The 12,530-nt window shown below is 44.0% G+C and overlaps 1 protein-coding gene across 1 annotated transcript in view; it reads left to right on the forward strand.

Moving 5' to 3' along the window:
- The first annotated feature begins 10,526 nt into the window (after nucleotides 1-10,526).
- S100a11 (S100 calcium binding protein A11) overlaps nucleotides 10,527-12,530 on the forward strand; it is a 5,087-nt gene continuing 3,083 nt past the window's right edge. Inside the window, exon 1 of the mRNA XM_021159024.2 lies at nucleotides 10,527-10,574. The gene's annotated coding sequence lies outside the window, so the exon portion shown is untranslated. The remainder of the gene's footprint in view (nucleotides 10,575-12,530) is intronic.

Genomic DNA, 12,530 nt, shown 5'->3' on the forward strand with positions numbered 1-12,530 from the left:
TTTAAATATGCTTGGCCAGCCCAAGTAGGGGCACTATTAGGAGGTGTGGTCTTGTTGGAGGTGTGGTCTTGTTGGTGTCACTGTGGCAGGTGGGCTTTGAGGCTCTTATGCTCAGGCTCCACCCAATGTGAAATGAGAACCTCCTCTTGGCTACCTGCAGAAGAGAGTTACCTCATGGCAGCCTTTGGATCAAGATGTAGAATTCTTAGCGCCTTCTCCTACACATGAATGCTGCCACACTTCCCACCATGATGATAATGGACTGAACCTCTGAAACTGACAGTCAGCCCCAATTAAATGATTTTCTTTATAAGAATATAAGGATCTCTGGGCAGTGGTGGCGCACGCCTTTAATCCCAGCACTTGGGAGGCAGGTGGGTTTCTGAGTTCAAGGCCAGCCTGGTCTACAAAGTGAGTTCCAGGACAGCCAGGACTACACAGAGAAACCCTGTCTCGGAAAGAAAAGAAAGGATATAAGGATCATGTTGTCCCTTCACAGCAATAACTAAGACACTTGTCAAGGAAATGTTTAATATTAGTTATTGTTATAAACTTGAAGGCCCCCCACCCCCAACCCCATGAGGAGCAAAGAAAACCCTGTGTAGAAAGCAGATGAAGTCCTGAGTGAACATGAGCATGGCCATGTCAAGGATCCAGTGCCTTGGACTCATGGTCCATGTGCAAACTTTGACAATGTATGCAGAAAATGTCAATCACAGCTTCCTCCTCCCAGAAATTTACAGCCTGAGACCTCTCTCCTATAGAGACCTTCTGTCCAAATTAACCAAACATGCCTCCTTGTTCAGCTGTAAACAATAAACTTGCCCCCTTGATTCAGATGTACAGAATAAGTGTGTTACATTTCAAGGTTGCTGCTGGTGGTATGTCTCCATCAGAGCACACAACCCACCCAAACACAGCTTTTCTGTATGTGTGCCTCTTTCTTCATTCCCCGTCACCTCACATAGGTCAAGCCCAAAGCTGTACAAGTTGTAACACTCCTGGTTCCTAAGATCAGTCAGTGAGTAACTCAAGCTTAGCAATACAATTCCAACTTCAAATCTTTCCTCCATCTCTTCACCTCCTGCCTTGTCCTTGACATCTAACCCAATGACTGAGTGAGAAACAAGAGGAAGCACTGAAGAAAGAGAGATTTCCACACTGAACTCCCATCCCCACTGTCTTCTGCTATGTAACAGTCCAGCTTATAACTTTGGCACAAAACAGCTTCCTGAGCTCACATGGTATCATCAGAGTTAGCAGGACTGAGGCTGGAGGATCTATGGCTGAGACAGCTCTGTTAACCTGAGAATGTGCTTTTGGTAAAGTCATTAAGTTAAGTACTGTGTTAGCATCTTAATGCTGTAACAAATACTCTAGAAAATCAACTTAGGAGGAAAGAGTTGTTTTAGATGGCAGTTTTGAAGGTTTCAGCCCTTGGCACCTATGGAAAGGTAACACCAGCACACCAGAGAGCATGCGGTGAGCAGCTACTCAGCTCATGACCAGGATACACAATACATGAAAACACACCACACACACACACATTAGCATTTCTCTAGGCACTATTTCTCTAGGCACTTTCTGCTAGGAAGGGATATGGCTGAAGCCCTGAAGGTATCCAGAAGGAGAACTTGTCTCCAGGAAAAGGGTTTACAGCTGCCAGATGATCTTCCTGGAAAGACTGAGCTAAGACAGAGAACTGGTAGACAGAGGAAATCACACATTGAAACCCACTAGTTGTACATATCTGTTGCTTTCTATTTAAGCCCTACATTGTGAGAAATGGTTTTGTTTTTTTTTATTAAAGGTAGCTATCCCACTAAGGGTAGATATTTTATAAATAGCCCATCTTGTGAAATTCTTGTGTACATGCATGTTGGCCTGCACTGCCCTAGGAATGGACTCTCTTCCCCTTTGTGCCAGCTAGGAATTAGTTCATAGCATCAGATTGTGAAGTCAAGCTCTTACTGGTTGGGTAAGGCACAGTTACTGATTGAGTCAGACTAAAAACCAGGCAAACCTCCTGCTTGCTACCCTGCTTGAGTTGTGTTCTTGGTGGACCCATTTTTCAAAAAGAAATTGCCTTGCTGGGTTTCTTTCATGTAGTTGGGGTATTTTTTTCCTATTTATTTTGTTTTGTTTTTGTGCCACACTAAATATATTCTTTTCTAACACTCTCAGGCCAGGTCCCTTGGAGACGGGCTTGAGGGAGTCACTATCTATCTCCTTGTCTGTCTTCCTAACGTGTCTACATTGAATAAATCTTCTTTCTCTGCTTTTCAGTTTTATTTTGGATCCCTGGCTTACTGAGGGTACAGACTACAAGCCCTATCTCCATTAACAATAGTGTAGCTGGAAAATGGTGGTAAGTGGTTCTTACATCAACCCTGCCTTCAGGTAGCAAAAGTTCCACTTGACTAGAATTCATAGTGAGTGAAAAGAAAATAACAACAAAAATAGTTGGAACTAGGCCACAGAGGAATTTAAGCTCCAAGATGAAGAAACTGGATCTTAAAAAAATAAACAGGGCTGGAGAAATGGTTCAGTGGTTAAGAGCACTGGCTGCTCTTCAAAAGGACCCAGGTTCAAATCCTACCACCACATGGCAGTTCACAACTGTCCCTAATTCCACGTCCGGGTGATCTGATACCCTCACACAAACATACGTGGAGGCAGAACACCAATGTAAATAAAATTTAAAAAGTTAAACAATATATGGACCCTCTGATAATAATTCATTAGTATTTTCAGGTTACAATGGAGTGGACATGTGTCTTTTATGTCCTTGGAGTACATGAATGTCACAACTTCCCGTGGATCATTGTGAAAGAGAAAATGTCTCAATTCTGCCAACAGCAGTAGAAAATCTAACAGCAGTTTTCAAGGGCTAGAGTAATGGCCTCTAACCATCAGCAGGAAAGAGGTCTGGAAGAGAGCGAAGGAATGGAACTGTGCAAGCAGTAGAGGCAGACACACTCGCTCTCCCCAGCTGTAGGACATGAGAGGAAGGAAGAGTCTGGAAGACCAACGAGTGATGACATCCTAAATCTACAAAGTGGTTTACAAAGGACACATTCATTTAATCCACAGAACAATTTTAGGAGTAGTAATTAACATTTGCATAACAGTACTCCATTTAAAGAGCTCTTTTTATGTTTTTTATCTCCTTAATTACTAGCCCCATTTTAAACCTGAAAGCTTGAAACTCAGAGTTAGAGAACAGCTGCAACTCAGACCTTCGCTTTCCTTTTGTAGCTCGTGCATTTACACCATAGGGACACCAGAGACCTACAGTCATTCCTCAGCTTTGTGGATGTGGCCTCAGTGTGCTGGGAAGCAGCTATACATTAAGAGGGACATTTAGCAGGTCTCCCCATATAGTTGTCATGTTTAAAAGATAAAGTTCTAGCTGAGGAGAGAGTTCCACCTGAAGACTGACTGGGTCAACTCCTCCTGATTCAGGTGGCACAAATTTTGGGGGTTTTGTTTGTTTGTTTGGTTGGTTTTTTTTGTTTTTTGTTTTTTTTTTGTCCTTGTTATTGTTTTTGTTTTTGGTTTTGGTTTTGTTTTTTGTTTTTTTTTCTTTGGGGGGGGGGGTGAGACAGGGTTTCTCTGTGTAACAAGCCCTGGCTGTCCAGGATTCACTTTGTAGACTAGGCTGACCTCAAACTCATGGAGATCTGCCTGCTTCTGCCTCCTAAATCTGGGGTCAAAGGTATATGCCAGTACACCCTGGGACTCAGGTTTTTTAAGGGGTTGTTGTATCAACCAGATTCCACTTGAGTGTCCTTCAAGACAGAAACAATGATTTTTCAAAATCTTTGCATACTCAGAATCCTACCTATTGAATATATACTTGTTAAATAACTTGACGAATACAGAAACATAAATTTAAGACCTTTTGAAATATCTTGAGAGTCTTTAAAAAAAATAAAAAGCAAGAAGAACCAAACAGTTATTGGGGCAGTGAGTTATTTACCCACTTGTTGTGAATTCTAGATGGTAGAGAATTAAACTAGACAAAATCCTACACTGAAAGCTTACATTCCATCAACCCCATGGACAATCATCCCATTTTCCTATGTGCAAATTGCGATGAATAACACAAAGATGAGCAAAACAGATCTATGATTTTAAGGTACTCAAGTGATGGTTGAAAAGTTAAAGCATCAATATCAGTTCTATAGACATAGAGCAGAATGCTATAATTCTTTTTCCAATTCTTTTTAATATTTTGGGTTACAAAGGAGAAGACATGCAGATCAACAAAGATTCCTAATGAGAGTGACTGAAGAAGCCATTGAATTTCCCTGGAGAAAACGAAAACAAATCTGCCCAAAAGGGAGGAGCTCAAGTAAGGGCAGCAGAGATGTACAGACGATTTGGACAAAAACCATGAGTTCCATTTAACTAAGTCATAAATACCCGAATAAAAATATCAGGTGACATTTTGATAGCCTCAGCACCTAACTAGGAACGGCACACAGCAGGCCCCTCAGACACTGTAACCTACACACAGGTTCACATCCACCTGTGCAGACTCCCCACTCAAGTCCCTCTTTCCCAGCTCCTGACTGCATCATGCTCCTTCCAACTAACACCCATAGTGATGCCTGAATTGTAACAAGGGCTCTACCTACAGAACAATGAACTTAATGTGGCATTGGTACTACAGGGGTAAAGATGATGCCTTCCAAGATAGTAAACTAATGGAGAGATTGGATCTTACCAATAGCTTTTCACATCCTCAACTGTACCCTTCTCTACTTGTGCTTTGATCTCACAAACACTTCCTGCCTACCCAGCTTACCTCCCATGCCCTTCCTTTTGAATCCTGCACTCAGGCCCCATCAAGCAAACTCCTTTCTTATTTACCTCCTTTATACCTTCAACCCCCTTGTCCTTCTGTACACTCCTGACTAAATCCTTTCTGAAAACTTCTATCTTGGATCTGGTGGCTAGACTTCTTTCTAAACACTACTGGAAAACACCTTACAACCACATAGTCATGGGACCATGCAGATTGTAATCACCACAGAATTATAGCTTCGTCTCTCTCTCTCTCTTTTTTTTTTTTTTTTTTACACCACTCAGCTTTTTTTTTTTAGGTCTTTCCCCTTTGTTTTACCTGAGGCTAGCCTCCCCTAGTCCCAACTCTGAACCTGTGCCCACTGTGTCAGGATTTAGTGTCTTCTCACATCTCTGCTTCCAGGTCATAAAAAGTGTGATGAAAGATGCCTCTGGACAGCACTTCCAAACCTTTGGTACCCAGCTCTTCTTTTCCACTCTGAGGGAGTAATCTCGGCTACTCCCAACTCCTCTAGGACCTTACTCATCAATTTTTTTCTGGTCCTAATTAATTGCACTTTTTTGGGGGGAGGGCTTTTTAAGACAGGGTTTCTCTGTGTAGCCCTGGCTGTCCCGGAACTCACTCTGTAGGCCAAGCTGGCTTTGAACTCACAGAGATCTGCTTGCCTCTGGGATTAAAGTGCTGGAATTTAAGGCATGTGCTACCACTGCACAGCTCAGTGATCACTTTTAACCAGTGAGCCATCTTTTCAGCCCTTCCTATTAAGTTTTTAAATCCACATGTTGTCCTTTGTGCTTCTTCCTCCCTCCTCCTCCCCTCACCTTCAATGAGCACATGAACACTCTATACTTCCCATGCCCACTCTTCATTTTCCAATGTTTCCTCAGTCCACTGCCATCTGCCTTTCTTATACTATACCACATCTGCTCCATGGAAGGCCTCTAGCGATATAATTGCCAAGTCCAGTGGATATACATCATCTTGTACTGCTCTCTAGCTTTGGGTAGGCTTTCACCCTGTAATCCTGTTTCTGTGCTTTTGGTGACACCAGCAAGATTCCCTCCTATTCCCCTATCATTTCTCTTCTTACCTCTATGCCAGAACGCCTTTCCCCACTTGCTCCTTAGCTGCTGTTTATTCACCTGTAGTAAGCTAGGAGGCTCACCTCTAGAACAGAGGATGCCACCATCACCCCAGCGCTTAGACAGCTCTCCACACACAGAGGCCTTCCTTTCAGAACTAATGAATGTTGGAAACACTGTGGCCACACAGTGGATGGACAGCATCTCACCCTTCCTCCAGAGAGGCAGAAAAATTATGTGACTAGAAGGTAACAACAAAGTATAGCAAGAATGATGATGCCAGGAGCCATGGGAGAATGAGCTGGATGGAGACCTACCTAAGTTTGTCAACACTGAGTTGTCCTGCTGGTCTCAGCTTCAAATGGAAGTTGAGTATCAGTATGGAACTGTGATCTTATCCTACCCATCCTCAAATGTTAAGCACTTTGTATTGTCCCACCACTATGCCCAGTTACCAAACTGAACAGTACCAGGAGAACCCTCGATTCCTGCCTCCCTCACACACACATCCAAACAACAGTCAAGTGTCCTAGTTTGGTTTCCATCACTGTGATAAACATCATGACCAATGGCAACTTTGAGCTTACAGGCCAGTATGAAGGGAAGTCAGAGCAGGAACTCAAGGCAGAAACTGAAGAAGAACCCGTGGAAGAGTTTTTCTTACTGGCTTGCTCAGTTTACTCTCTTACACACCCCGTGAATGGTGGAGCATTGCCTTTCTGGTGATGGCACCAGCCATGGTAGGCTGGGTCCTTCCACATCAATCATCAATCAAAAAAATACCCTGCAGGGTTGCCTACCGGCCAGTTTGATAGATGTATTTTCTCACCTGAAGTTTTCTTTCAGATGACTCCATTACGTGTCAAGTTGAAAACAAAGCAAAACCAAACAAGACCTAGCCAGCATACCAAGCACAGCTGAACTGCCTTGTCAGTATTTGTCAGTTCCCTGTTCCCACCACCACAGCCATCTCACTTTGGTTATTACAATGTTTTTAGCCTCTAGTCTCTCTTCTCTAGTACATTTTCTCTACTTACGAGAGTTAAAAAAAGATTATCTCACTAGCCAGCTTAAAAGCCTTCTTTGGTTAAAATCAGGACCACCAGCACCCACTGATACCACACAGTGTGTCCCACTCCTCCCCATCATTGCACTTTAGTCATTAAAACGTCCCCTGGATGTGGCTAAGCAGTGGTGGCACATGTTTTTTATCCCGGCACTCAGGAAGTGGAGGCAGTCAGATCTCCAAGTTCAAGGCCAGCCTGGTCTACAGAGTGAGGTCCAAGACAGCCAAGACTACACAGAGAAACCCTGTCTCAGCAAAAACAAAACAAACAAATGAAAAGCAAATCTCAAACAACGTCTGCTAAATGCAGTGATCAAATCTTTAAACATTCTATATGAGTGACTCTTAATTCTTCTTCCACTATTTGTATAGATGAGTGCAGGCAAGTCATCCAGTGTAGCTAATATATCACAAGCACAGAGAACTGAACCCTACTCTAAGGACCATAGTCTGTAGCTCTAAAATGTTCCTGTGAGACCTGACCTCACCTTACTTCACCATGGTATCCATCAACTGGCAACTTCTTACCCATTTTTGAATGTCTGTGACACTCCCCTTACTCTCCCAGAGTAGATTACTCACTTCCTTCCCGGCAATGCCACAGTAGCTGGTCATAATCCACTTAAGGATGCATTCAGTCCACAAAGAGAACAGGTTGCATATATATGAGAATTACCCTGAACTCTGGAAATTCCCACATTTATTTCCTGATTTGTCCTATCATTCACCATTATCTCATTCTTGTTTCTTGTTGCCAATTTAGCTACACACACACACACACACACACACACACACACACACGTACACACATGTACACACCTTAGCCCTTTTGATTGACTCATTGTTTGCCAACCTTGGTCTGACTATCTTTTTCCAAAAAGCTTGGTTTGAACCTAGCACTGGGCCCCATCAGCCTACCCTGGAAAGTGACCACCTCAGGCAACCCTAGATGAGGTTAACCACCCAACTAGTCCTGAACACTTCACATTTACTTGGTTCAGAGCTCCTCAAGGTTTATTCAGGACCACAGGAGCCTTCTTTATTCTCAGTTCCCAGCTGACTTGTTTTCTTCTCTCTGCCGCATGCTTCTTTCTAAATCTCCCAGCTCCCATTTATTCTTGGTGTCTTGTTCGTATTTCCAATTTGTCCTGACTTTCTAGTTCTCTCTATGCCTCGATTCTTTTAACTGCCGAAGTCTGTATGTGCTCCAAATTCCAGCTTCCAAGCAAGAATAGAGGCCTGATATGTCCCATCTCATCTTATCATGAAGCCTTTGCCACTGCCATCCTATGTACTGGATGGCCTTGAGTACAATCAGTTATGACAATGGGCACAAGGTCAAATCATGCAAACCTTGGTCACCAAGTCTGCCCCTTCAGCAGAGGCTGTGAGGTAAATTCCCTTTAAAGAGATTATGATGTGGACATGCCCATGAGTAGGGTATAGAGTAACTTAGACGTATGGCTCTTTAATAACTTGTATTATAGATTTTTTTTTGAGAATCTGGTGAAAGCTACAGCTCTTCTTCTAGAAAAAGCAATCCCTTATGCAGAAAACTTCCCACATAGATTTAAGATCTTAACTAATCCTAGTGCTATCTACAATGCCCCACTCACATCTGTGTGACATCTGTTCATGGAGGTTCTCAAAGGCAGGCACTGTAGCACACTTGTGTTTATATTTGCAGATCCCAGAGCAATGCTTGGCACATAGTAGGTTCTCAAATGCAATCAAAGGAATAGTTGACATTTTAGCTTATTCATTAAGGCTGAACAGGTTATTCAGGGACACAAAGAGGCCAAGAAATTTGGGTTTTAAAAAATATTTATTTTGCTATTAATTATTAGGGGGGCACTCACCATAACACACATGTGGAGGTTTAAGGCCAGAATGTAGAAATTGGTTCTCTTTATTTACCATTTGGGTTCTAGGGATCAAATCCAGGTTATCGGGCTTGGAGGATGCATCCTTACCCTCTGAGCCATCTCTCTGTCACCAGCAGTTTGGTTTGATATAAAAGTATTAGTAAGTTACTTTGTTTCTTTTATTGTGTGTTTTGTTCTAAGGTAAGCAGTTAATCAATCAAAATTGCACATTGGAAAAATGTGTTTTTATTGATTAAATATGTTTTTATTGGAGGGCAAGGGTCCAGTTGCAAAATCAATGGAAAAAGGGAGTGGGGATGTAAACTCTATCAGCATGGGTGTGGAAGAAGGACAGGTGGGTCCAAGCACACAGTAAAGCTGAAATTCCAAGGGCCATGATTTTAGAAAATTTTGTAAGAAAGTAATTTTTTTTAAAAAACATGGTGCTAATGTTTTCAAATAAGGAAAATGGGAAAATGGTCACATCATCGGCAGAAATGGAAAGAGGGTGGATCTAATTATTTTTTGAATTATTGTTGGAAACACAAGCGTGTTTGTTTTGGTTTGGATTTTAATTTTCTTATGAGGCAAAATCCTACTCTGTAACCCAAGCCAGTCTGGAATTCACTAGGTAGGCCACAGGCTGGCCTCGAACTTGCAGTAGTCTTCCCGCTTCATCCTTGCACATGCTGAGATTACAGGCAAGGGCCACCATGTCTGACTTCAAGGGTTCCTAAACAAGTGACAGGAACTGTGAATGGTGAAATTGGGGGAGCAGAAACCAGGAAGCATTCACACAATGCCCTACTCACATCTCCTCTGCAGTTTTTTTTTTTTTTTTTTTTGGGGGGGGTCTCCTTAAGGGCATCACTCTATGTGATAAACATTCTACATGCCTTTACTAAGTGGTAAAGGCAGCATGGCTTGTTTATAGATGAGAAAATGGAAGCTCAGAGGGGCCATTGCTTGCCAAAAGTGCTGCAGTGATGTTGTGGACCAAGGATTAGAAGCTGGAAGTGCTTCATACAATTCCCAACTTTATTGAAACACAGACAGGAAAATCACTTGTGTGCCTCACTTGCACAGGGCAATGCTTAGCTGCAAGTTTTCATAACTGTCATTTTAAAACTTGAAAGCAGAGTGAAAATTATCCCTAGACAATAATCACCAATATTCTGTTGACAATAATCACTGCCCTTAGGTAGGCCAGATGGTGCACACCTATAATCTAGCACTTGGGATGCGGGGTAGGAGGGTCCTAAATTTGGGGCTAGACTGTGCTACATAGAGAGTCAAAGTCAGCTTTAGCTACTCAGGAATACCACGTGTCAGAAAAATTTTAAAAATCACAACTGTTTATTAAATTTCTTCAGTGTACCAGGACAGCCCCAGCTCCTAGGGACCTACTTGATGAGCACGACTCACATTCTTTCTGCTTATCTGACCTGAACTGCAAATGGACACGTGCACAGAAAAGAGCTAGGGGCATGGACCGACTTCCCCCAAAGCCAAAAATCTTTGAGATTCCAGGGAGAGAGGAACAGAGAGACCTGTTGAATCCCAGGGACTACAACCAGTGAGCTGAGTCTAGAGCACTGACGTGGGGACAGGCCGAGGCCTGTGGAGGGGCGGGGGCCGGGGCGGGCGCAGCCTGAGTCAGGCTGAGGGGCGGGATCCGGACCCTGACCGCCACTCCTGTCCCAGCCACCGTCAGCCACAGTCGCAGCCGAACCTCGCTCCTCAACTTGGTAAGCATAACTTTTTGAACTTTTTAGATTTTTTTTTCTTTTTAATGAAAACAACAAAGGGCTACGCATGCTCTTGGCTGGGTGTATATTGAACTAACTAACGTGTCGATGTGGCAGAAAATGAATCGGGAAGATGAAACTGTGGGAGGCAATTAGAGAAGAGTGGAGGGCACGAGGAAGCCCTAAAATTATACCCTAATGACAGCCTGGGGGAAGAAACGGCGGTCTTTTGTTCTCCCGGGCAAAATAAGTTCTAGGGCTGGGTGCGGCTGCCGAACTGGCCTGAGCCCGGGCTGGGTGCGGCCGCTAGACTCCCTGGGGTCGTGCGCCCCTGAACCCAACCAGCGGCGGCCGCCAGAGAGCTGCAGACTCAGTGAGAACTTGGGGCAGCATCGCTAGGCGTTCATGAAGACTAGAAAGAAAGCGGTTCAGAACGTAGCCTTCCTGAATTCTGGGGGACTCAGCTTCGGGAAACCGCAGGCAAACAGCCAAGACATACGGATAGAGAAACCGGAGCCTGTTGCAGCCATTGGAACCACAGACAGGAATGTGGGAGGAGGCCAGTCCCTCCCAGCCCGCTCTTTTCCTCTCCCCCTTACTCCACTCCCAGCCATCTTTTTAGCCACTCCCTACATCACCTGCCTGTCTCCTACCTGCTACTTCAGTTCCCCTCGTTTCTTTTAAAAAAAATGTTTCCAGTAATTCACACCCCCTCCAAAATCTACCCCTTCCTTTGACTCTTCAAAGAGGATCAGCAAACGTTGGCGAGAGGCCCAAGTGCGTTTCTGCCCTAATCCCAAACTAATCATAGATTTTATGTTTTTAAATGGTTGGAAGACATTCAAAAGGAAAAGAAGCCCTTGTAATGCATGAGAATGGCATGAAAATCAAATGTATACAGTTTACAGGCACCGCCACACCCTTTTGTTTTATGTATCGTCACCCTTGCTGCCTGGCTATGGCAAGAGTGACAAGATCTTATGGAGCATAAAGAGCTAAAAATACCCACAGCTGTCCCTTTATTGCAAACAACAGCAACAGAAAGCTTGCGGACCCCTGCTTTGGTGTGTCAGTCTTTCATCACTTCCTACTTATTGTTTCCTTCTTCCGCTTTCATCACACAGGGTACCTAGGGCCCAGCACCCAACAGGTTATGAGGTGAAAGGAGATGGATGAGACCCTGAACACTTGAAGGAAGAGCTTTGGTGCTGGTTGAGAAAGAGACAGTTGGTGTGGTTCCCTCTTTTTCACATATTTCTGTCAAGGGGAAGCTTCCCTAGAACGTTGGGTGTTTAGGGTGCGTTTTAAAAGGATCTCACTGTGTCCTTTCACAGTGGGTTTTTTCCTTGCTGTCACTGTTCCCATCATGCAAGAAGGTGAAGGTGTGGGCAGTGCCCTCTCTTTCAGCCGCTGCTCCACAAGGGCTTCCTCCCATCTGAGCCCTCTGTTCTAAGGGAGAGCGGAAGGGAGCACCTGTAGGTGTGGAAACAGTTACAAAGTTGGGCCCCTCAGTCTGGAACCTCCTTCCCAGTCTAGCGCGTCCTCCTTGCCAACTCTCCTGCTATCATGTGACACACTAATAAGAAGGCAGCTAGATTTTAGTTCTGATAGGAAGAGCATGTTGTGTAAACACTTGTTTCTAGGCTGTGGTGTTTGGGGTTTTTTGCCCTGAAGTTACCAACAGTTTTCTCTCCTTCAGTAAATGCTCCCTTTGAGGAGACTAAATCACCAACATTGTGACTCTTTAGAAAGAATTTATCTCCAGAAGAAGGTTCAGGTACTCTGGGCATTCCTAGGTGCAGAGCCACAGCAGTGCAATTTTGATAATAAGCTGCTTAAGATAGATGCTACGAGCTGGGCATGGTGGCGCACGCCTTTAATCCCAGCACTCGGGAGGCAGAGGCAGGCGGATTTCTGAGTTCAAGGCCAGCCTGGTCTACAGAGTGAGTTCCAGGA

The sequence above is a fragment of the Mus caroli genome, chromosome 3 (genome assembly GCF_900094665.2).
Source record: "Mus caroli chromosome 3, CAROLI_EIJ_v1.1, whole genome shotgun sequence".
NCBI lineage: Eukaryota > Metazoa > Chordata > Mammalia > Rodentia > Muridae > Mus > Mus caroli.